General features: G+C 40.9%; 2 protein-coding genes and 1 long non-coding RNA gene across 3 annotated transcripts in view; all 3 read left to right on the top strand.

Annotated features, from left to right (window-relative positions):
• Nucleotides 1–23,671, top strand: part of LOC144987317 (uncharacterized) — a 406,167-nt gene that overhangs the window by 321,692 nt on the left and 60,804 nt on the right. The window lies entirely within an intron of this gene.
• Nucleotides 1–23,671, top strand: part of LOC144986688 (NLR family CARD domain-containing protein 3-like) — a 520,304-nt gene that overhangs the window by 459,102 nt on the left and 37,531 nt on the right. The window lies entirely within an intron of this gene.
• Nucleotides 1,732–23,150, top strand: LOC144988368 (uncharacterized). The gene is made up of 2 exons (XR_013652257.1): nucleotides 1,732–4,950; nucleotides 16,104–23,150. It is a non-coding gene; the product is annotated as an uncharacterized LOC144988368 (long non-coding RNA).

The raw sequence follows: 23,671 nt of genomic DNA, 5'->3' as shown, positions 1-23,671 counted from the left end.
TTCAATCAGTTTGAATCTCATGAAGAACATTTCAAAAATCCACATTTAGATCAGGCGTCTTCATCAGAGCACAACTCATGTTTCCAGGACTGTGACTCACCAATAGATCCTCATTTCCTTTACACAATCTGTTTCCATCATTTGGATTTTTCATAAAAACTTGAGTTAGAAAAGAATTGTTGCCCCAAAAAGTCCAGTTTGAACAGTCTACAGTTTGTTGTGTTTGGTTGCTAGGTAACAGGGTCTTTAATGTCTCTGATGTCAACAGAGACATGTCAACGATGATGTCAACGCTGTCTTTGATGATGATGACGTCAGAGTGGCCTCTAGAATGGACTTTTTTCTTGTGTAACCAGGAGCTGTAACCTTTAGGGCACTAGGACCCAGAAAGAGCTCCAGGCAGTGACGGTGATGTGATGCCATTTTCATTAAACAAATCACAGAAACGTTCAAATAGTAAAACGTCTAATGTATTTTTGTGTACAATTGTGTTAGAATTTGTTCAGTAAAAATATGTTGTCATAAATTAAATGTCGTCTCCTGTGTGGAGGTATTTCAGTTCATTATAAACTGACATAAATGAGTAACGTTCACTGCAAACTGTGCAGAAGGCATGTTCTTTCTAAAACTGGAAATAGCACCAACCTTTTTTATCACCTGAAGCTGAGTCTCCATTTGATAATTCAATAAAAATAACATTTCATTTCCTCATTATAAAGCAACTTTATTGGAGTTTCATTTGTCATTGGTCTTTTTGAGCCAAAATTCTGAAGAAATCAAAACAAAAGGCTTTTCCAACAGAATCAGAACGTTAGCACGTGACCTAAGTTTGTTCACTTTGTGCTAAATGTTGATTAATTTGACTGTTGTGTTAATAATATCAACAGTTCTCTGTCGCCCTCTGGTGGTTCATCAGAGAAGCCAAACTTCCAAAGAAAGTGAATCAATAAACATGAGCTAATTCTTGATGCAGGTTTGAAAACACAGATGGAAAACAGCATCAATACAAATATTAGTCAATGTTTCCTTGAATGGAACAATTTCAGGAATTGTTGTCATAAAGTTGTGAAAATCTGTCTTGTAAAGTGTGTGGTGACGGTCCACTGTGGAAAATGACTGTTTGTGGAACATTGAGATGTGCTCAGTGATTTGGGTTTAGGACACTTTGGTTTCATTTCAAACTTTGGTTTCTCCTAAATCTACAAACTCTCTCCACAAACTGTCTCCTAACTCTCAGGGATTCCTGCTGCTGGCAAAACTCACGGCTCAAGGAACCACTTCATGAATCAGTCACGCTTTGGAATGAACTTTATTGAACAACATGTCATGGTCTGGAAGAAGCCCCAGTTCCAGCTGACAGAAGTCTGGTTCTGATCCATCAGATCTCACTAGCAACAGAACCAAACCTTCACGTGTTGCAGCAACAGTTTCCATGTTTGGGAGGATCTTCTGAAGAACAGCTCAGTTCCAGATCACATCATGATGTTTGATGTTTTCTTCATTCCAGGAAATCATCTGTGTCTCCTTTGATCTGTGCTGAGTCAGCACTTTGACTTCTTTTTGACTTTAGATCCATCATTTACAATCAAGGATTTATTGATAAATATTATTTATTGACAGAAAATAAAGAGTAAATGTATTTATCATCCAGCAGTGATTGTAAGTCTTTTATTTTGAAATTCCTCAAGGATGATCATCATGGTGGGATTTCTAGATCTGCATGAACTCATCCTGAATCCAAAAGACACTGGAGCATCAAAGAATCCAACCCATCTCAGCCAACATGAGGCTCTTACTTTGAAAAGTCTCCGACTTCCTGCAGGGAAACAGGCTTTCTGCTGCTGCACTGACAGATGTGCACGAGCTTGAAAGAGCTTCCTGACTGAGGAGCTGCAGACTTTCTCCTGCAGAGCAGCAGCTGACTTCAGCATCGTCATGGGAACACAGTCTGCTGCTGCTTCTGGAAACGTCTTCAAGGCTGTGGTGGGACTTGTTGGTCTGGAGGACAGATTCTCTGAGCAAATGCTGCTTCAGCTTCAAGCTTCAGCTCTTTTCTTCTGGCAGAGCTTAGAAGAAATGGAAACCTCCTTTGTTCTGACTGTTTGCTCCAAATCCCAGATTCAGGAATTCCTCCAAGAAGTTCAGCTCAGAGATCATCAGCAGAGAAAAGCCTGAAGTTCTGATGGAAAATGACAACAGAACATGATCAATATTATTGATCCACATGGAATACAGAAGAAACTCTGAGGTGAAGACATGAAGACACAAGCTTCAGAGACATGAGGAGAAGTCAGAGTGGATTCATTCTGGACTTTCTTCTCACATCTTCTCTTCACAACATCTTTGTCTTTGATCCTTCAAATCTTTAGGACTCCAATTCTGAAATCGGGCCTGTTTCAGAAAGGAGGTTCAACCAACTCTGAGGTTGAACTTGAACTCTGAGTTGGTCAATCGGGAGATTAACAACTCTGAGTTTTCTGTTTCAGAGAAGCTGATCGGAGTTAGATCAATCAACTCTGAGTGGACTGATTCGGAGGTGAGCGTGCGCACCGCGTCTATAAGAAGCCATTATCAATGGAGCGCAGATATCACGAGTCACCATGGCAACCGTGAAAAAAAGAGGTCTGCATATCTTTCGCCAGCTGAACTTGACGTGCTGCTGCAGAGTTACAGTGAATATGAGAACATATTCTGGAAGAAAAGCAACACCGCTGCATCTGCAAAACAGAGACAGTTAGCGTGGGAAAACATAGCTGCTCAAGTTAATGCCTAAGTTTGCATTTAAATCATTGTTATAAAATATTGGCTGTAATAACTTTCTAAATAGCGTACGGTGTGAAATAAAAAATGGTGATATTTAGGTGTACTTTTGAAGTGTTATTCCTGTTGTAAATGCATGAAATGCTGCATAGTGTACAGAACCAATCTGGGGGAAAATGCCTTTAACGTCGGTAATGTTTAGAGGACTTTTTTGTTAACCTTCCCCTCTTGCAAATGTTGGTCAGTTTAATATTAATACATGCAATTGTGTTTTTAAAAGTGAACTTTTGTCTACTGTTGAACCTTTCGCTGCGCGAAGACTTCTCCTTTCTTTTCTCTCGTCTTTCCGACCGTGGTCAGAAGCGCAGGGGAGATTTCCTTCAGGGCCGAAGGGAATTCTCCTTCGGGGTTCACTTCCCGTTGGAAACCCTCAACCTCCAGAGCGGAATAAGAATGACTCCAAAACAGTTATTCTGGGAATGACAACTTCTCTTTATTTAACTAAGTGCTCCGTCCTCCGAACACACAATATATTCCACGCACACACCTCCGCTCCGTGCTCACCCCCCCCCCCCATCTGCACCTGCAATCGCCCCTCCCCTTCTCTCTCGTGGATCGCACCCCGCTCAGCACACACACGCTGCAACACTACCCTTGTATTGATCAAGTGGTATAGGTTTATACGGGATTAAGAAAGTAAGCAGTGCTAGCAAATTGTGTTTCAAAAAAGTAATTGTTACATTAATCTAATCCAATGTCCCTGATTTCATTTTCATGTAGATGCAATCCTGCAGGAATTAAAAGAACATGGCAGCAGCTAAAAATGAAGTATAAAAACATAATTCAATCAGGTCAAATGTGAGCATGTCATGGATGTAGGCTTTGTTGACAATATTTGACATATGAAACATCTACATAGCAATACCTAATGTTGTTTTCATTGTATATATGTAATTGACTGCAACGAAAAACGGTAACGCTCAAACAAAAACGTATGGGGAAATGACAAAAAATCGAGTCTTCTCAAAATCCTCGTACGAGGTAAATATAATTCTCTACGAATTAATGCAGCCTCCTCGTCTATTGGGTCCTCCAGAAAAGGACAAGCCATTCTTGTCACTTGTCTCTGTGTGACGGAAATGTGGGCAATGAAGGTTAAAGCGAAACATACCGCTTCGTCTTTAAAAAGGGGAGGGGACCGGCAGAAACCTTGAGTTTGGAGAATAAAACCTGCTCCCGACCAGGTTAGGTTCACAGCATAAGTAACCATGGATACTGACTCCGAGTATAAGTTACCTCTCTTTCAGAAACGGGTTTGACTTACTCTGCTTTCTCTGGTTTAACAAACCTCCCATTCTGAAACGGAAAACCCAGGGTTTCCCTGATTTCAGGGTTAACGCACTCAGAGTTTACACTTAACCTCCTTTCTGAAACAGGCCCCAGGTTTAGTTAGTCTCTGATGTGTTTTGTAGTCGAATCTGAACATTGGAATGAGACACCGTGTGATGACGTCACAGTAGCTGAAAGTTTCTTTTTTTAATTTGTATTTTATTTTTTATTTCCTGAAAATAAACTGTTTATTTTAAACTTTACTTACCAGTCAAGTTAAAATGGCTTTTTCTTTGCAACCATCGACGTCATCATGTGAGCGACAAACAACACTCCAGACCAGCTGGTGGCGCTAAAGCACGATGACGCTGTTAGCCAAACAAAGAAGAAGAACAGCACGAGGCGCTAGCAGCGTTAGCTTGTTAGCAGGCTAGCAGCGTTAGCTCGTGTTGAGAGGTCGGTGGTGTTTTGTTGGGACGTTTGTGAGGTTTTTGGACAGAAAGGACGATACGTGGTTCGTGTGGGAACTCTCAGCATTTTCCAAAGTGTCGTAAATGAGTGAAGAAGTGTTGAACGGAAAGACAACGTGGATTGCTGTGATTGTGAGACTAGCAGATGATCGATCGGAGCTGCAGTGAAGAGGACGGCGGTGTTTGTGGGAGTTGGAGCTGAAGATCGGAGCAGGAACCATGTCTTCCCTTCAGTCTCTGAGAGAGTTGATCAGCGAGCGACTAGCTGCTGCTGCTGAAGAAATCTGCAGACTCTGTGAAGGAACCATCGTCCAGTACGAGCAGGAGCTCTGTCGTCAGCGCAGACTGTTGGATGTCATCTGGAAACCACAGCTGCAGCTACACCACATAGGTATGTGACCTTCTTCAAAGAAACAGAGAAGCCCTTTAAGCTTCATGCTTTTCTGTTTGGTGACCCGTCTGTTAGTTGACCGCGGTCAAGTGAGCCGACATCTGCGGAAGTGCGGTCACGCCAGCCGTCACTGACTTTTAGCATGCGGTTAGTTTACGGTACACACGCCCAGCGAGCTGGAAAGACAGCATAAAGCGCAGACATCACCGATGTCACTGTTACCCATTATAGAAATGACATGTACTGTACTCTGAAATTAATGAGAGTTATTGCATGCCCTGTATCGTTATTTGATGTACAAATGTATTCATTTGGATTGCATGTCTGTTCATTCCATAATAAACTACCAGAAATAACGTGTTTTGTCTGAAATATAATCAATCAGACAGATTCTAAAAGTGAGATTCAACACCGACAAGAGTGTTTTGTGGGTTGTTGAGCATGACATGGAATGGAATCAAGCAGAAATGAAGAAACTCCAAGTAAAATCACATCTGGTCCTGTCAACTCTTTCTAAAGTTGCTTCATTTAAGGTGACGCAAAACTTTCACTGGATTATTGTTGGGAATGATGTTCACTAATATTATAGCAAGTTTGAAGAAAAATGACTGGAGAATATTAGAGATATTAAAGTTATAGAACAATTTTGGTCTCCTCATTTACAGACAGTGTGTAATATGTAAACCTTACAAAAAGCCACTTCTTTCAAAGGTGACGCAAAACTTTCACTGGAATATGGTTGTTAATGATGTTCACGATCAGATCAGCAAGTTTGATGAAAATTGACTGCAGAACACAGGGCTCCAGACTGCGACCCATTGCTCGCATTTTGCGACCAAAATTTGAGAGTGTGCGACTGAATATTACATCCAGTCGCACATGTGCGACCAGTAAATTTGCCTCCCCCACCCTCCGTATTTTTTTATACATTAAATGTGGAAGGGGCACATCAATGATCAATGAAATAATCTGAGACGCGAGCGCACACGCACGCAGGCAGACACACACACTCGCGCACATACTCATGAAACGCGAGCACACACTCTCGCGTGATGCCCGTCTGTGAGGCGGCCACTGCGTGTGAGAAGAATAAGTCACTGTAAGTGGCTAAAATATGTGGACGGGGCGGGGCCTAGAGATATTCACGCGCGCGTAAAAATCTGTGGGAAGGAAACGGAGACAAATATCATCACAACCTGATATGTGCGTCTGAGCTATGAGTAAATGAACTATTGATTCGTTCTTCCGACCTGCAGCTAGTGTACCAGTGCCGGAGTGTACAGCAGGGGTCTCAAACTCGCGGCCCGCGGGTTATTTGCGGCCCCCAAGATGATATTTTGCGGCCCCCGCCTTAAATGAAAATTTAATGTTACTGCAGCCCGCCAGTTTTAATGAATGACAATTTTTCATTGTCGTGCATGGAGATGACCAACCAATCACAGTGGGGTAAATGACTGTTGGGGGCGGGACAATGACAGGGCTTGAAAGCAGGACACCTGACAGCCCCCTCCCTCCCCGGACCACATGAAGGAGTTCCTTACTTTCCTTTCTAGAACGTATCTATTCGCTCGTAATTTTCTAAATATATGCAGTCCGTGCTGAACTTTTCTCTGGGTCTCACAGAACCGGAGGAAGGTTTAGGGTTTTGGTTACGGTTACGGCGGCGCATCAAACGGTTTATGCACGGCTGTTACGGCAGCACACCGCTCCTGTGGGAGTCGGGTCAGCTGAGGAGCATAAATGTCCCCCACGTACGTGCGTGACAGCTAACGGGGCTTGAACTTTAAACACGTGCGGGCAAAAACAACATTAGTTTTAGAAACACTGAAAATACGTGGGGAAAATGCAACGATAGACGTGTTTGAGATGAACCCGCACCTCGCCTGGATCGTTGGGGAGACCAGGCCGGGGGGGGCCTGGTCTTCATCTCACAGCCCCCCCTCCCAGGCCGGGGGGGGGGGCTGTGAGATGAAGACAGATGAAGGCGAGACTGAAGGACAACAGGAAGTTGGAGTTGTCCTAAACATTCAATTTAGTTTTAATATTCCTCTCCCCCTTAGTGTGATCTGTGTTATTATATATTTATTTTACGATTATTTTAATGTTTTGTAATGCATTTAGCCTTTTTTTAATGAATTGGTATTTTAAATTATTTTAATTAATCACTCAACTACAAAAACCATCAGGACACATGTCCAATAATGCATTGTTTTGTAGTCTGTATGGCAGCTTTCAGTCAGTTCAGTTTCCAGCTGTGTCCGGGTAGGTTTGCCCCTTGCTCCCACCCCTTTCTCGCAATATTTTTGTGATGATTGACAGTTGATGTTGGAGCAAAAACAAAAATATATGTCACACACCAGGTGATCTGTGCAGCGTTGAGTCCACCTGGGTGATCTCAAACACGCTTATTGTGCATCTTGGCTGCACCTATTTGGTGTCACAAAGATAAATTTCCATCCTTTTTGTTTACTATTTGTACTGTCATGACAGCGATGGTGCTGTCAGTTTACCTGTTGTTGCATTTTCAAAAGTGAAGAATAAAATGTGACACTGAATTAGAAACAGCACATTGTAATTTCTGCATTTATTATTAAAGTATTTATTCGTAATACAGTGGAAATTAGTAGATTTGGTTAGCATGTTGATTTACGGTATGCGCCCCTAAATTTTCTGGTTGTGCCCCTAAAATTTTCAGTTAGGGGCCACTGTGCTCCTAGTGAAAAAAGTTAGTCTGGAGCCCTGCGGAAATTTTTTTTTAAATTAATTAATTCAATCGGTTTATCGCAAGGCCTAAACAGTAGCTACCGTCACCAAGTATAAATGAGGAGTGAAGAAAAAATGCACACACTGTAAGTGCTTTGAGCGTCTGGAAAAGTGCAAATAAATCCAATGCCTTATATTTATTATACAGTTACAGCGGGGAAAATAAGTATTGAACACGTCAACATTTCTCTCAAAAAACATATTTCTAATCGAGCTATTGACATGAAATTTTCACCAGATGTCGGCATCAACCCAAGTAATGCACACATAGAAAGAAATCCAAACATTTATGTCCATAAATGAAGTTATGTGTAATTTGGATTTAGCGGTGCTGACCCTCATCCCAACCGCTTCACACTCGGCCGCAAACCGCCCCAATGCACGCTGGAGGTCCTGGCTCGATGAAGCCTATGGGACAACATCATCTGCAAAAAGCAGAGACGAAATCCTGTGGTCCCCAAACCAGATCCCCTCCGGCCCCTGGCGGTGCCTAGAAATTCTGTCCATAAAAACTATGAACAGAACCGGTGATAAAGGGCAGCCCTGCCGGAGTCCAACGTGGACCGGGAACAGGTCTGACTTACTGCCGGCTATGCGAACCAAGCTCCTACTCTGGTCATACAGAGACCGGACAGCCCTTAGTAAGGCTCCCCGGACCCCATACTCCCATAGCACCCCCCACAGGATACCACGGGGGACGCGGTCGAACGCCTTCTCCAGATCCACAAAACACATATGGACTGGATGAGCGAACTCCCACAGTCCCTCCAGCACCCTAGATAGGGTGTAGAGCTGGTCCACTGTTCCACGACCAGGACGGAAACCACACTGTTGTTCCTGAATCCGAGGTTCGACTATCGGACGGACTCTCCTCTCCAGTACCCTGGCATAGACTTTCCCAGGGAGGCTGAGGAGTGTGATTCCCCTGTAGTTGGAACACACCCTCCGGTCCCCCTTCTTAAAGAGGGGAACCACCACCCCTGTCTGCCAGTCCAGTGGTACATTTCCCGACTGCCACGCGATGCTGCAGAAACGTGTCAGCCAAGACACTCCCACAGCATCCAGAGACTTGAGGTACTCAGGGCGGACCTCATCCACTCCCGGGGCCCTGCCACCAAGGATCTCGTTGACTATCTCGTTGACTTCAGCCCGGGTAAGATACAGGTCCACCCCAAAGTCCTCACGCTCTTCTTCTTCAAAAGAAGGCGTGTCAGTGGGATTGAGGAGTTCCTCGAAGTATTCCTTCCACCACCCGACAATGTCCCGAGTCGAGGTCAACAGCCCCCCACCTGCACTTAAAACTGTGCCTGTGGAGAACTGCTTTCCCCTCCTGAAGCGCCGGACGGTTTGCCAGAATTTCTTCGAGGCCCACCGAAGGTCCTTCTCCATGGCCTCACCGAACTCCTCCCAGACCCGAGTTTTTGCCTCCACAACGGTCCGGGCCGCAGCTCGCTTAGACTGCCGATACCTGTCAGCTGCCTCTGGAGTCCCACAAGCCAGCCAGACCTGGTAGGACTCTTTCTTCAGCTTGACGGCATCCCTTACTTCCGGTGTCCACCACCGGGTTCGGGGGTTACCGCCGCGACAGGCACCAGAGACCTTGCGACCACAGCTCCGAGCAGCAGCAGAGACAATGGAAGCGGAAAACGTGGTCCACTCGGACTCAATGTCCCCAACCTCCCTCGGTACCTGTTTGAAGTTCTCCCGGATGTGGGAGTTGAAGACTTCCCTAACGGAGGGCTCAGCCAGACATTCCCAAAAGACCCTCACAGTACGTTTGGGTCTTCCAAGTCTTTCCGGCCTCCTTCCCCGCCAGCGAATCCAACTCACCACCAGGTAGTGATCGGTAGACAGCTCCGCCCCTCTCTTCACCCGAGTGTCCAAGACACAAAGCCGAACGTCGCCTGAAACAACTACAAAGTCGATCATCGACCTCCTGCCTAGGGTGTCCTGATGCCAAGTGTATTGATTGACACCCTTGTGCTCGAACATGGTGTTCGTTATGGACAAACTGTGACGAGCACAGAAGTCAAAAAACAAAACACAATCGGGTTCAGATCGGGGGGGGGGCACTCCTACCAATCACGCCCCTCCAGGTGGCACTGTCATTGCCCATGTGGGCATTGAAGTCACCCAGGAGGACAATGGAGTCCCCCGTTGGGACACTTTCCAGTACCCCTTCGAGAGACACCAAGAAGGCCTGGTACTCCAAGCTGCTGTTCGGCCCGTAAGCCGAAACCACTGTTAGAGACCTGTCCCCCACTCGAAGGCGGAGGGACATGACCCTCTTGTCCACCGGGGTGAACTCCAACACTTGGCAGCTAAGCTGGGGGCTCACGAGTAAGCCCACACCAGCCCGCCGCCTCTCACCTTGAGCAACTCCAGAGTGGTAGAGTCCAACCCCTCTCTAAGGACTGAGTTTCAGATCCCAGGCTATGTGTGGAGGTGAGCCCGACTATATGTAGACGGTATCTCTCAACCTCTCGCACCAGCTCAGGCTCCTTCCCTCCCAGAGAGGTGACATTCCATGTCCCAAAAGCCAAGTTCCATGACCGGGGTTTGGGCCGCCGAGGCACCCGCCCTCGACTGCCACCCAAACCACAATGCACCGGCCCCTTTTGAGGTCTCCTACGGGTGGTGGGCCCATGGGAGAGTGGTCCCACGTCGCTCTTTGGGCCGTGCCCGACCGGGGCCCGTGGAAAAAGTCCCGGTCACCAGGCGTTTGCCTGCGAGCCCCAACCCTGGGCCTGGCTCCAGAGTGGAGCCCCGGTGACACCCATCCGGGCGACGTAATCAGGTCCTTGATTTTGCTCATCATCAGGGGGTTCTGAACCGCTCTTTGTCTGGCTTGTCACCCAGGACCTGTCTGCCATGGGTGACCCTACCAGGGGCATAGGCCCCAGACAGCTTAGCTCCTGGGCACACTCAAGCTTTCAAACTCCCCCACCACGTTAAAGTGGCGGTTCACAGGGGAGAGTATTGAACACGCTTTCTGAAATTTATTTAATACTTAGTGCAAAAACTTTTGTTGGTGATTACAGCCTCAAGACGCCTTCTGTATGGAGAAACCAGTCGAATACATTGCTCAGGTGTGATTTTGGCCCATTCATCCACACAAACTGCCTTCAAATCTTCAAGGCTCTTCTGTGAACCCGGATCTTGAGTTCTTTCCAAAGATTTTCAATTGGATTCAAGTCTGGGGATTGACTGGGCCATTCTAGCAGCTTTTTCTTTTTCTTCAACCAGTTGAGTGTTACCTTGGCTGTGTGCTTGGGATCGTTGTTTTGCTGAAAGATCCACCCTCTTTTCATCTTCAGCAGCCTAGCAGATGACAGCAGATTCTGATCAAGAATGTCTCGATACTTTTCTCCACTCATTATTCCTTCAATGACATGAAGTCTACCAGTACCGCATGCTGAAAAACAGCCCCACAGCATGATACTCCCACCTCCAAACTTGACTGTTGGTATGGTGTTTTGGGGGAGATGTGCGGTGCCATTTTTCCTCCAAACATGTTTTGTCTTATGACATCCAAAGAGTTCAATTTTGGTCTCATCTGACCAGAGTATCTTCTCCCAGAATGTCATGGGTTTATCCAAATGTTGTCGCTAACTCCAAACAAGCTTCAACATGCTTCTTCTTCAAAAATGGAGTTTTTGCGTGGTGTGCGTGCATGGAGGCCATGGCGGATGAGTGCATTACTTATTATTTTCTTTGAAACAACGGTACCTGCTGATTCCAGGTCTTTCTGAAAATCTCCACGAATGGTCCTGGGCTGTTGGAGAACCCTTCTGATGATTGTTCTGATGCCTCTGTCTGAAATCTTGCGAGGAGCACCTGGCCGTGGCAGGTTTATGGTAATGCCGTGTTCTTTCCACTTCCGGATAATGGCCCCAATGGTACTCACTGGAACTTTCAGAAGTTTAAAAATGCGCCTGTAACCAATGCCTTCAGTCTGTTTTGCAACAATAAGGTTGCGTAGGTCTTTGGACAGCTCTTTGCTTTTACCCATCTTGCAATGCTTCTTGTATAACACCTTGCTGGTGAGAAACCTTTTTAAAAGGCATCAATCAGGACTATAACAGCTGATATTACTTTGCACCAATAGGGGGCAGGTTAACCTTCTGAATACTGACAAACTACAGCTGCTTTCTTGGCTTGCCAGACCGTTTTACCCCTCCTTTTCTTCATGTGTTCAATACTTATTCCCTGTGCCATTTCACTTTATTACACATAACTTCATTTATGGACATAAATGTTTGGATTTCTTTCTATGTGTGCATTACTTGGGTTGATGCCGACATCTAGTGAAAATTTCGTGTCAATAGCTCGATTAGAAATGTTTTTTGAGATAAGTTCGATTTCCCTTTTTCCCCGCTGTAGATGACATTAAAGACCTGTTTGCACCATTTATGAATTACTTTTCTGTAATTTCATTTTCTTTGAGAAAGTATTAAATAAATTATTAAAACAACATTTTGTATTATCTTCAGCTGGTTCAATCAACAGGTTATTGACAGCTCTCCTCATAGTGGGGAGGTGTAAGGGGGGCCTTTTTCAGCACAGTGGTGTGTCGCTGTGCTAAAGAAAACAGAAGCAATTTCGGTAACACTTTATATTAAGATTCCTTAACACGCTTTGTTAACACATTAACAAGCATTATAAATGAATTTAAAGGGTGTTAGTAAGACATTTATTAGTACAATAAGTCTAATAAGGTTTATTAATTAATTTGTTAACACACTTACAAGTATTATTATTAGGATGTTTTCAAGATGCTAATGATACATTTATTGATATTATAGGTGACTAACAAATGTGTTAGTGTTAATAAGCTTAATAAGATTTATTTACAACCTTTGTTAACAACTTAAGAAGTATTATTATTGTTGTTTGGGGTTCAAGTAAGACATTTATTAGCATTATATATGTCTTGCAAATACCTGAAAGTGTTAAAAAGATTTATTAACATCTAAAGTCAGACCATTGTCTTCTAAATCCATTTTACTAAACTGCTTATAAGCGTTACAAATGTATTAGTTAACTTTGTTAACAGTTTATTAATTGTTTTGCAGCACCTCGTCTAAAGTGAGGACAGGTTTTAGCACAAAAAACCACAAAGCATAAAGCTTGTAAAAATAACTTTATAACATTAAAACAGACTAAACATACACAAATCTTTCTGTCAAAGATATATAATAATTTAATTCAGACAAATAAAAAAAAATTAAAAACATATAGAGATGTTGGCTGACTAGAATCATAACTAATAAGGATAAAGTTTTAGCATCTATCCTGGGTGAAACATTCATTGCAAATCCCATCACCAGGAGTCAATTATCTGCATTCAATGCCAACTTCATTCAACCACTGTTGCCTTGCTTCAAAGTCCACTAGAAAGTTCCACAAGCCAGTAATTCTTGAAGACCGAAGACAAACCTATCACCTACAGGAGCCATGCTAAAGCTAACACTCTAACCTGCCCATCTTTGATTCTGGAAGGAATCAAAGATGGGCAGGTTAACTAATGTCACCATTGGCTAATGAATCTTGTCTGAATTAAATTGTTACATATCTTTTACAGAAAGATTTGTGTATGTTTAGTCTTTTTTAATGTTATAAAGTTCTTTTTACAAGCTTTATGCTTTGTGGTTGTTTGTGCTAAAAACTGTCCTCACTTTAGACGAGGTGCTGCAAAACAATTAATAAACTGTTAACAAAGTTAACTAATACATTTGTAACGCTTATAAGCAGTTTAGTAAAATGGATTTAGAAGACAATGGTCTGACTTTAGATGTTAATAAATCTTAACACTTTCAGGTATTTGTAAGACATCTAAAATGCTAATAAATATCTTACTAGCATCTGACACATTAATAAAGCCAATTAATTTGTTAAGTTAGTCAATGAAACTTATTAAGCTTATGAACACTTAGGCTTGTGTCAGGCATCTATAATGCTAATAAATGTCTTACTTGAACCCCAAACAATAATAAGACTTTTTAATTTGTTAACAAAGGTTTATTAAGCTTATTAACACTGACACATTTGTTAGGCACCTATAATATCAATAAATGTATCATTAGCATCTTAAAAACATCCTAATAATAATGCTTGTAAATGTGTTAACTAAGTAATTTAATAAACCTTATTAGACTTATTGTACTAATAAATGTCTTACTAACACCCTTTAAATTCATTTATAATGCTTGTTAATGTGTTAACAAAGCTTGTTAAGGAATCTTAATATAAAGTGTTACCGAAATTGCTTCTGTTTTCTTTAGCACAGCGACACACCACTGTGCTGAAAAAGGCCCCCCTTACACCTCCCCACTATGAGGAGAGCTGTCAATAACCTGTTGATTGAACCAGCTGAAGATAATACAAAATGTTGTTTTAATAATTTATTTAATACTTTCTCAAAGAAAATGAAATTACAGAAAAGTAATTCATAAATGGTGCAAACAGGTCTTTAATGTCATCTACAGCGAAAAATGCATTTAACGTTGATAATGTTTAGAGGACTTTTTTGTTAACTTTCCCCTCTTGCAAACTTTGCTCAGTTTACTATTAATACATGCAATTGTAGCCGGCCTCACAGGGTTCGGTGTCGGTAGATGTGAATGAAATTATGGCGCTCAGACACACACGTCTGTTCACTCCACATGTCTCTTTATCATAAATCTTGCACAGCAGAACACATGCCCCCTACAGTCCCACTACCGTAACTGCAGTAGTAAATGCATGAACATGAGACACTGCATGGGCTGCTACAGAATTGTGTTTTTAAAAGTAAGCTTTTGTCTACCCTTGTATTGATCAACTGGGATAGGTTTATATGGGATTAAGAAAGTAAGCAGTACTAGCAAATTGTGTTTCCAAAAAGTAATTGTTACATTAATCTAATTCAATGTCCCTGATTTCATTTTCATGTAGATGCAATCCTGCAGGAATTAAAAGAACATGGCAGCAGCTAAAAATGAAGTATAAAAACATAATTCAATCAGGACAAATTTGAGCATGTCATGGATGTAGGCTTTGTTGATAATATTTGACATATGAAACATCTACATAGCAATATCTAATGTTGTTTTCATTGTATATATGTAATTGACTGCAACGAAAAACGGTAACGCTCAAACAAAAACGTATGGGGAAATGACAAAAAATCGAGTCTAGGTCTCAAAATCCTCGCGCGACGTAAATGTAATTCTCTACGAATTAATGCAGCCTCCTCGTCTATTGGGTCCTCCAAAAAAGGACAAGCCATTCTTGTCACTTAAACCGTCTCTGTGTGACGGAAATTTGGGCAATGAAGGTTAAAGCGAAAAATACCGCTTCATCTTTAAAAAGGGGAGGGGACCGGCAGAAACCTTGAGTTTAGAGAATAAAACCTGCTCCCAACCAGGTTAGGTTCACAGCATAAGTAACCATGGACACTGACTCCGAGTATAAGTTACCTCTCTTTCAGAAACGGGTTTGACTTACTCTGTTTACTCTGGTTTAACAAACCTCAGATTCTGAAACGGAAAACCCAGGGTTTCCCTGATTTCAGGGTTAACGTACTCAGAGTTTACACTTAACCTCCTTTCTGAAACAGGCCCCAGTAGTGACACCCAATGACCAAAATTTTGTCAAAAAAAATAGGTTGAAGTGAAGTGCTGAGCTTTCCAGGAAAATGGAAACCATTTTATTTGTTCACAGAGCTGAATGCTTTGTATGTCATCAACAGGTTGCAGTGCTGAAAGAATATAACATTCAGCACCACTGTGTGACTCACCATAAGGAAAAGTGTCACCATTTGCAGTTAAGAAAACAAAAAAGATTTAGCAACCATTAGCTGGACCGATAAATAACCATTTGGATTTACTGCAGTCGTGACGTCAGTGATGGAGCAGTGAAAGCTAGCTACCTTATTGCAAACAAGTTGGAGCAAACATCAAATCCATTTTTAGATGGTAAACTTATTGAAAAATGCTGAAGGCTGCAGAAGTCTTGTTCCCAAAAAACAGTCGACCTTAAACATGAGTCTGTCAAGAATTACGATCAGATCCAACATCTCTGAGGAAACATGGGCAGCCATATGAAGGAATCCAAGCATTTATTGTTTTTTTCAGTCACTATTGATGAAAAAACCAACATCACATATAACTGTGAATATTTATTAGAGGTGAGGAAGAGACCGTCACAGCAGAGTTTCTTGAGTTGATGGACACAACAACAGCTGATGACATAGTCAGCTCTCTAGTCACTGCGTTGGACGATGTTGAAGTGAACTGGTCACATGAAGTAATTTTGGTCCCCGATGGCGCCCCATCAAAGATCAGTGGTGCTTAACAATACACAAAGTCTTCAAAACATAAAAAGGGCTTCTTCTTGTGTTTCTGCAGTCCTCCCCCAGCACTGGAGTACTGAAGAGGAGGATCCCTGCAACCAGCAAAGGAACTTCAGAGTGGAACAAGATGATCCAGAATCTCCACATTATAGAGAGGAACTGCAGGAACCAGAATCTCCACATTATAGAGAGGAACTGCAGGAACCAAAACCTCCACATTATAAAGAGGAACAGGAGGATCCAGAAACTCCACAATTTGAAGATGAACAGGGGGTCCCAGAACCTCCACAGATTAAAGAGGAGCCAGACAAACTCTTCCTCGGTCAGGATGAAGATCAGATTGATCTGAAGCAGGAGACTGATACCTTGATGGAGATTGCTGCTTATGAGGAAGAGGAGAACAGTGAAGCAGATCTAAACAATCAGCAGAGCTTTAATGTAACTGATAGTCAGGATGAAGAAGAAAACCAACATGAAGAATCAACATCAACTACAGATGAAGAGACAGCATCAACATCAACTACAGATGAAGAGACAGACCCACAGAACAGAGATCAGAGGAAGAGAAGAGACAGAAGTCATGTCCAAAGTGTGGACAGCTCTCACATGTCAGCAGGTCAGTGTGACTATGATGTTAGAAAAAATCCCAAGAAGACAAATCTTGGTAAGAAATACAAACAATCTCCAAAAGAAGAAAAACTTTCCTCTATCAAGTCTGGTAAAAACTCAAGAATAATTACTTACCCGTCTGACTACATGGAAACTGGGTCTGATGAAAGATGTTATATCTGTAAAGAATGTGGTAAAAGCTTTTGTAACAAATCTCTGTTCCGAATTCACGCAAGCATTCATGCAGAAGATAAGAGATTTTCTTGTAAAGAATGTAAAAAAGGTTTTAGTCGTGTATCCCATCTCAAAGCACACATGAGAATTCATACAGGAGAGAAGCCTTTTTATTGTAAAGAATGTGAAAAATGTTTTAGTTACTTATCTACTCTCCAAATACACATTAGAACTCACACAGGAGAAAGGCCTTTTTCTTGTAAAGAATGTAGAAAGAGTTTTAATCAAATATCTAATCTCAACAGACACATGATAACTCATACAGGAGAAAAGCCTTTTTCTTGTAAAGAATGTAAAAAATGCTTTAGTCATTTATGTAGTCTCAAAATACACATGAGAACTCACACAGGAGAAAAGCCTTTTTCTTGTAAAGAATGTAAAAAAGGTTTTAATGATTTATCTAATCTCAAAAGACACATGAGAACTCACAAGACTTTATCTTCACAAACAATGTAATAAAGGAGTTAGTGTAAACTCTAAATTCTAAACTTTTCTGATAAGATGTCAACAACTCAACCTCTGCACCACAGTCAAAGACTTTAATTTTACAAGAGGGGAAAAAGTTCTGTATCTCACAAAATGTGAACTTTTTTTAAATGTTTAAAACTCCTGGGGTGAAACCCCAATGTTCAAATGAACTCCATAGCAACCAGAGTTTTCATTTCAAGTACACAGAACAACAGGCGGATTTACCACTTTGATGCAGTAACTCTTTTAGAGGCACAAGTGAGTATTTAATGTGTAAAAATTAAATGAAGTTTTCTAAATACTTAATTGTTATAACATGATATTCTTACTTTCTAGGAATTCTCCTTGGGTTTTCATTTTTACATCAAAAGCAAAAAAGTAATGGATCAATGCATTTGAATCTTTGTGTAATGATATTAGAGAAAGAGTTTTACTGCTGACAAAATATGTACAACTTTTTCACAAAATGAATTGTTTTAGATGTACCTGTAAATAGAAATGAGTTGTTTGTAATGAGTCATTAGAGCTAATTCTTGAATGTATTCACTATGGTTGAAATGTTTCTTATACATCTTTGATTCTAACACTTTTAATGTGATCAGTGAACATTTAATAAATATTTGAACACAAAGCAGTGACTACAGTATATATATATAGAAATCATTTAGTAGAGATGGGTATCGTTAAGATTATATAAATAGGACTCCTCTTATTGATACTGCTTTTAATCTTGTTTTCTTATCAATATTTTTATGTGTAAAAACAAGGATGGAGAAGACAAATAATCTTTGTACATGAAAACCATTTTAGAACCATTTAAAACATAATGCATTTGTAGCCCTGATTAATTTGAGACGCATACATCTTACATACAGTCCCCGTATGTAGACACTAGGGGAAAACACCCTTTTGAGAGACGCTTCCTAAAGCGTTAAGGAAGGAGGACGTTTCTTCTAATGAGTTATATCGATAGAGGAGACACGCCAGCTTGGGAAGCCTGGCTGATGGTGGCGGAGTGCAACGCCATCTTGGTGAGGTAGTCGGCGCCCACATGACAATGAATTCTGTAGCCTTTGGTAGCATCTAAGTGGCTTTTATATAATTTATATATTTTCATATTTCTATATATTTATACGTATATATAACATATATGTATATAATTTATATATATACATATCATTTGTTGTTAAATAAGAGATAGTCGGCCTTAAAATCTCAAACTTTAATGAAAAATGCATTGTTACAGGATTTGTTACAAATAAAAAATGATTACAAAGAATTTTCAAAAATAATTTGTAAACATTTTGAAGTTTTAGACCTCTTTGGCATGTAATTTAAATTATTTAGAAGAGCCCAACAATAGGTATAGTAGCTATAGTAAGTCAATGATAATAACAATATATAATAACAATAAACAATAAGTCATTAATAATAATAAAAATGAATCAATAATAAATAACAAAAAATCCATAGAAAGTCAATAATAATAAATGATAACAATAGGTCATTAATAAGTCAATAATAATTAATAATAAGTCCAAAAGTCAACAATAGCTTTACCCTACGGATTCATGCGAGTGATGTAACACAGATGGTAACACAGATGGGATGGTGCCGGGTTTCAATTTTAATGTGTTTTGAAGTCAGCACCTCTCCTGTCTCTCATTCTCCTAGAAACTAAAGTCTTAGAAAAATTGGGCAGTAGAAAAACCTTGAGCACTTCAATAACCCCTTAATTGCAGGTTTTTCTTTCAGGTTCCATAAATGAAGCTATGGTGTTTCCTCCTCTCCCCATGGCCAGTTTTTCCCTTTATACATTTATCTAAATATCTTCACCTATTAAGTTCAATTCCTGAAATGAAATAACTTTTAAATTATTCACGATCTTCTATGTAAAAGGAGTATCTTTAGCAACTTAATCATGTTATTTTATAAGTTTAACAATTATTTAACAACAGCCAATATTGATTATTCATACTGAGTAAGCAGGTGGAGACCATATACTTTTTCTTCCAGTCCAGACTTCACTTTGTAGCTGTCAAGGATGTGGTTTTCCCAGGGAAAAAAATTACTAGCTGTGTTTACATGGGCAAAAGTCATCGAAAAGAACATCTGATAGGAAGAACACACCGTTCAGAATAGTCTGCCCCGATCAGACTCGTTCGGATCTAAATTTCTTTCTGATGGAGATAGGTGGGTTATACCCATTGTTTATCCGATAGTTGTTCATGTAAACGGTCATTCCGATCGTGTGTCACTACTGCTCTGGTTTATGTCATGCATAGAGGGTGTTTCGCTGAGAGAAAGCTTTGGAGCGCATACGGGACGACTAGCTGCTCTGCGGACGCCCTGTGAAAAGCGTCGCTCTTGCCCCGTTGTCTCTTCACCTCTCCCCTCTCAAATTCAAATTAATTTTATTTATATAGCACCTTTCATGACAGCAAAGACAGCTCAAGATCCTGTACATAAAAAAAAAAAATAATAAAATGCAATAAAATACAATAAGATACATTGAATTAGCCCCACACAATAAAATACACAAAAGACAAACACCAGTGTAAAATAAATAAGTAAATAAATAAATAAATAAAAAGATAAAACAGTGAAACCAGAAGGCGCCGTGCCAGGATGCAGATTGCAGCATTTTTGCGGCATGGATTTTGTGTCCATCAAACAAGGCTGATGTTGTTAGTGCATGTTAGCCTCTCTTAGCCTGGCTTCTTCCAGCTCCGTTCTTCCACAAAAAAGCACTGACCACGTGGATTAGATATAAAATGATGAGGAAACAGGCGCTTCATTATATGCATAACATTAATAAAAGCACGTTTGGAAGATTGCCTCGTATATAACCGAGCTTCTGCATAAATATATGTGACAGCAAAGGTTTGTTTACAACGGGACACATTTCCCTTCCGGTTTTCTCGACACTACTGCGCATGCCCAAAGGATTTATTCCGACCAAAAGTGTGACCATGTGAACGTTTGTTCTAATCGGAAAAAGGTTTTCTGTGCCCATGTACACGGTTGAATTTTGATCCGACAATTGATCCGATCAAGATACTTTGCCCATGAAGAACTTTGATCTAGATGGACTTATCCTCCACAATTACAAAGTCATTACAGTGATTTCTTACTTTTACAGTTACTTTGATTTTCCTTGACACCCGTAGGTGACAGTTTTCAACACCTGTTCTGTCGGTATGAACCATCAACAAGGCCAAGACTTCACAAGGAAAAAAAGACATAATGATTGAAGTTCTTTACCTGTGTCTGATGTTCATTAAAACTTAAATTAATATAAAAAAAACATCTAATGTGTAAATTGAACCAACTCTTTGATGAGGAACAGCTGCTCTACTTATGCCATGTTTCTGTTTATGGCATAACAGAAACATACTTTCCTTTTTGGGGGTTTATGGAAGGACATTTATATACTTGAATGTAAATATCGACTTTCATTGATTTTTGATTGTTCAGCCACTGGATCCTTTGAAAGTTGATATCCAGTTAACATTGGACTTTAGTTTCAAACACATGTCACCTGTTGAGAGCTGTCACCTGCTAGTGTCAAGGCCACCTAAGTCAAGTCAAGTCAACTTTATTTATAAAGCGCTTTTAAAACAGCAGAAGCTGACCAAAGTGCTGAACAATGCAGAATAAAAACAAAACAACAAACTAAAACAAACAGAATAAAATCAATAAAAATCAATATATTAAATAAAAATAAATAAAATGAACACAAACATAGGAGTGAAGATGGACATTGGTTTTAACTTGGACAAGCAGATCAGTTCGGACCTGTTCATTTGCTCTCCTTTTTTATTTGCAACGTCTAAGATGGCTGACTCACAATCTTTACAAATATAGCAGAGTGTGGTAAAAATGCACTTGGGAGCAATGTTGTGTTGCTCTGAAATGGAGAATAATGTTGGATTTTAAGTTTTCTAACCAAAATAAAGTCTAAAGCTTACTGACATACGTTCTAAAAACCACACGTGCTTTGACACAGGGGCTTTATCTCCAGTGTTTACATTCTTTTTGTTCCAGTAACTATCAAGAGTTGACACAATCCCAGTGGATTCTTATGAGAGAGAAAGCAGCCTCACACTGAGATGCAGCGCTGCACAGTAGGGACGTGATTACGCAATCACCTTGAATCAGCTGATTCTGCAGCCCAGAAAAGAGGCTTTGTTACGGTATATCAGGATGACCCAAATGCAGGACCAGACTCCAACATTGAAGGAAGATCCAGAACTCTTTTAATAAAAAACACCACATTTGGTGGTTAAAACTCCACTGAAATAACCAGGGGGGTATTCCAGAAAGCATGTTTAAACTAGCCTGACTTTAACCCTGAACTCTGGATGAAATCCACCAGAACTTGTTACTCTGGGTATGTCGGTTCCAAAATACCAGATATGAGTTAGCGTAATTATGCTTGACTTGGTAATCTTCTGATGGATCAGCAGCTGCTGCAGGTTCCTCTGGGTGGAAACACATTTCTGCCAAACAGAACATCTGTTTGTCTTTGTTTGGATGGAAAACGGAGGAAAAAAACTTCTTTGGAGAGAAATCTGCTTTGTTTCTTGTTGCTATGAGGTTGTTGAACAAATGTGGTCACTTTCACAGCTTCACTTCAAATGACTTCCAATAGACAGAAATTATCCATTTTTAATGTTTTTTCTGTAATTCTAGGTCTGATGTCTTCATACATGATGGCTAAAATAACAAAAACCAAACCAAATCAGTCATGGGGGGTATTCCGGGAAGCATGTTTAAACTAATGACTCCATTAATCTTTTTATCATCTTAATTACGGTAGTTATATTTTCCTGAACTCTCATATGTCTAAGTTTGAGCTGGCAGATATGCTCATTTTTATAACAATAAAAAAGGACGGAAAAAAATGCACGGAGTGCAAAAATTCATCAAAGAATTTTCCATCATTGTAATTACAGTCAGAAATTGTAGGGGTGCAATAAAAACTCATCATTCTCTCCCTCCCTCTCCCTCATGGTGCAGAGACTTGAGCAAAGTAGGACAAAATAACTCAGCAAAACACAGTAAAACAGCTAAACAACTAAACACCTTTTGTCAAAAACCCACACTTAAACTCAAATCCGTCCAGATAGGCAAAGGGAATGGTATCCCACAATCCCTTGCGAGCACATCTAACAGCAACACCAAAGTTACACCTACTTAATTGAATTAATTTGAATGAAAGGAAAATAATTGACTGACTTAACTAAAAAAAATATTTATCTTAACTGAAGCAAATAATTATGTTAGATCAAAGTAAAAAAGTTTCTCTTTCCAACATCCATATGTGGTCTTATCAGCCTCTCATGGTGGAAAAAGTATTATCTGAGCTTCTTCATCCACTAAATCATCTTTAAATGGACACGCCATGCTGCTTCACCTCTCTGTAAACAAACTAACCTTCAACTAAACCTGCTCCAGACCAGGTTATGTTCAGAGCATGAGTTGCCATGGCAACTTGACCTACCCTGAAACATACCTCCATTTCTGGGACCGAAAGCTGAGGTTATCAACTTCCTTAGCCTCAAACTTACCGTGGGAGCTAGCATAACCTGCTTTCTGGAATACCCTCCAGGTCTGTAGTCTGAACTTGTATTAGAAATGAGAAGGGCGACACCTTCTGGCTGTATCCAGAACTGCATCTTCTGCTCAGAAAAGTGTTGAAAAACCTCAATTGTGTCTGTAAAATGTCTGCAGCTTTTTTGTCTGAAGACATGAATAAAGTCTGGATTTGATCCTTAATGAATCTTCATATTTCTTTGTCCTTCAGTCTTTCTTTCAGTCTCAAACACACTGGTTCATTTGATCCTAATGAGAACATGTGTGAGGCTCCAACATGGCTGCCTTCACTGCAGGTTCCTCTTCACAGCATGTGTTTGTGGATCAACACACAAACAACAACAGGTGCAGGTGAGGAAGTGTTGCTGTTGTTGCCTTTGCCTGCTTCCAGCCTACAGGCACAGTTTTCTGCTCCCTCAACCTTCTGATCCATGATGCCACATGGTCTGAGAGAACATCCAGGTCCAGCTGCAGGTGGAGGACAGCATCATCCAGCCGTCACAGACTGGGGGCGGAGCCTGGAGATGACTGCTGAAGGTCAGAGGGCGGAGCTTCATCAGGATGAAGGTGCTGCTTGGATTCTGCTTTGATGTCCGTCTGTTCTCAGTCCCTTCATGGCTGCTGCTCAGAGCTGTTTCTGGATGTTTCTGGAGAATTCATGTCTTTACTGATCCAAATGTGGGATTTCTGTTTTTCTTTGGACTTTTCTTTATT

The sequence above is a fragment of the Oryzias latipes genome, chromosome 2, assembly GCF_053564925.1.
Source record: "Oryzias latipes strain Hd-rR chromosome 2, Olatipes_Hd-rR_3.1".
Taxonomy (NCBI): Eukaryota; Metazoa; Chordata; class Actinopteri; order Beloniformes; family Adrianichthyidae; genus Oryzias; species Oryzias latipes.
This window is presented reverse-complemented; position numbering and strand designations above follow the sequence as displayed.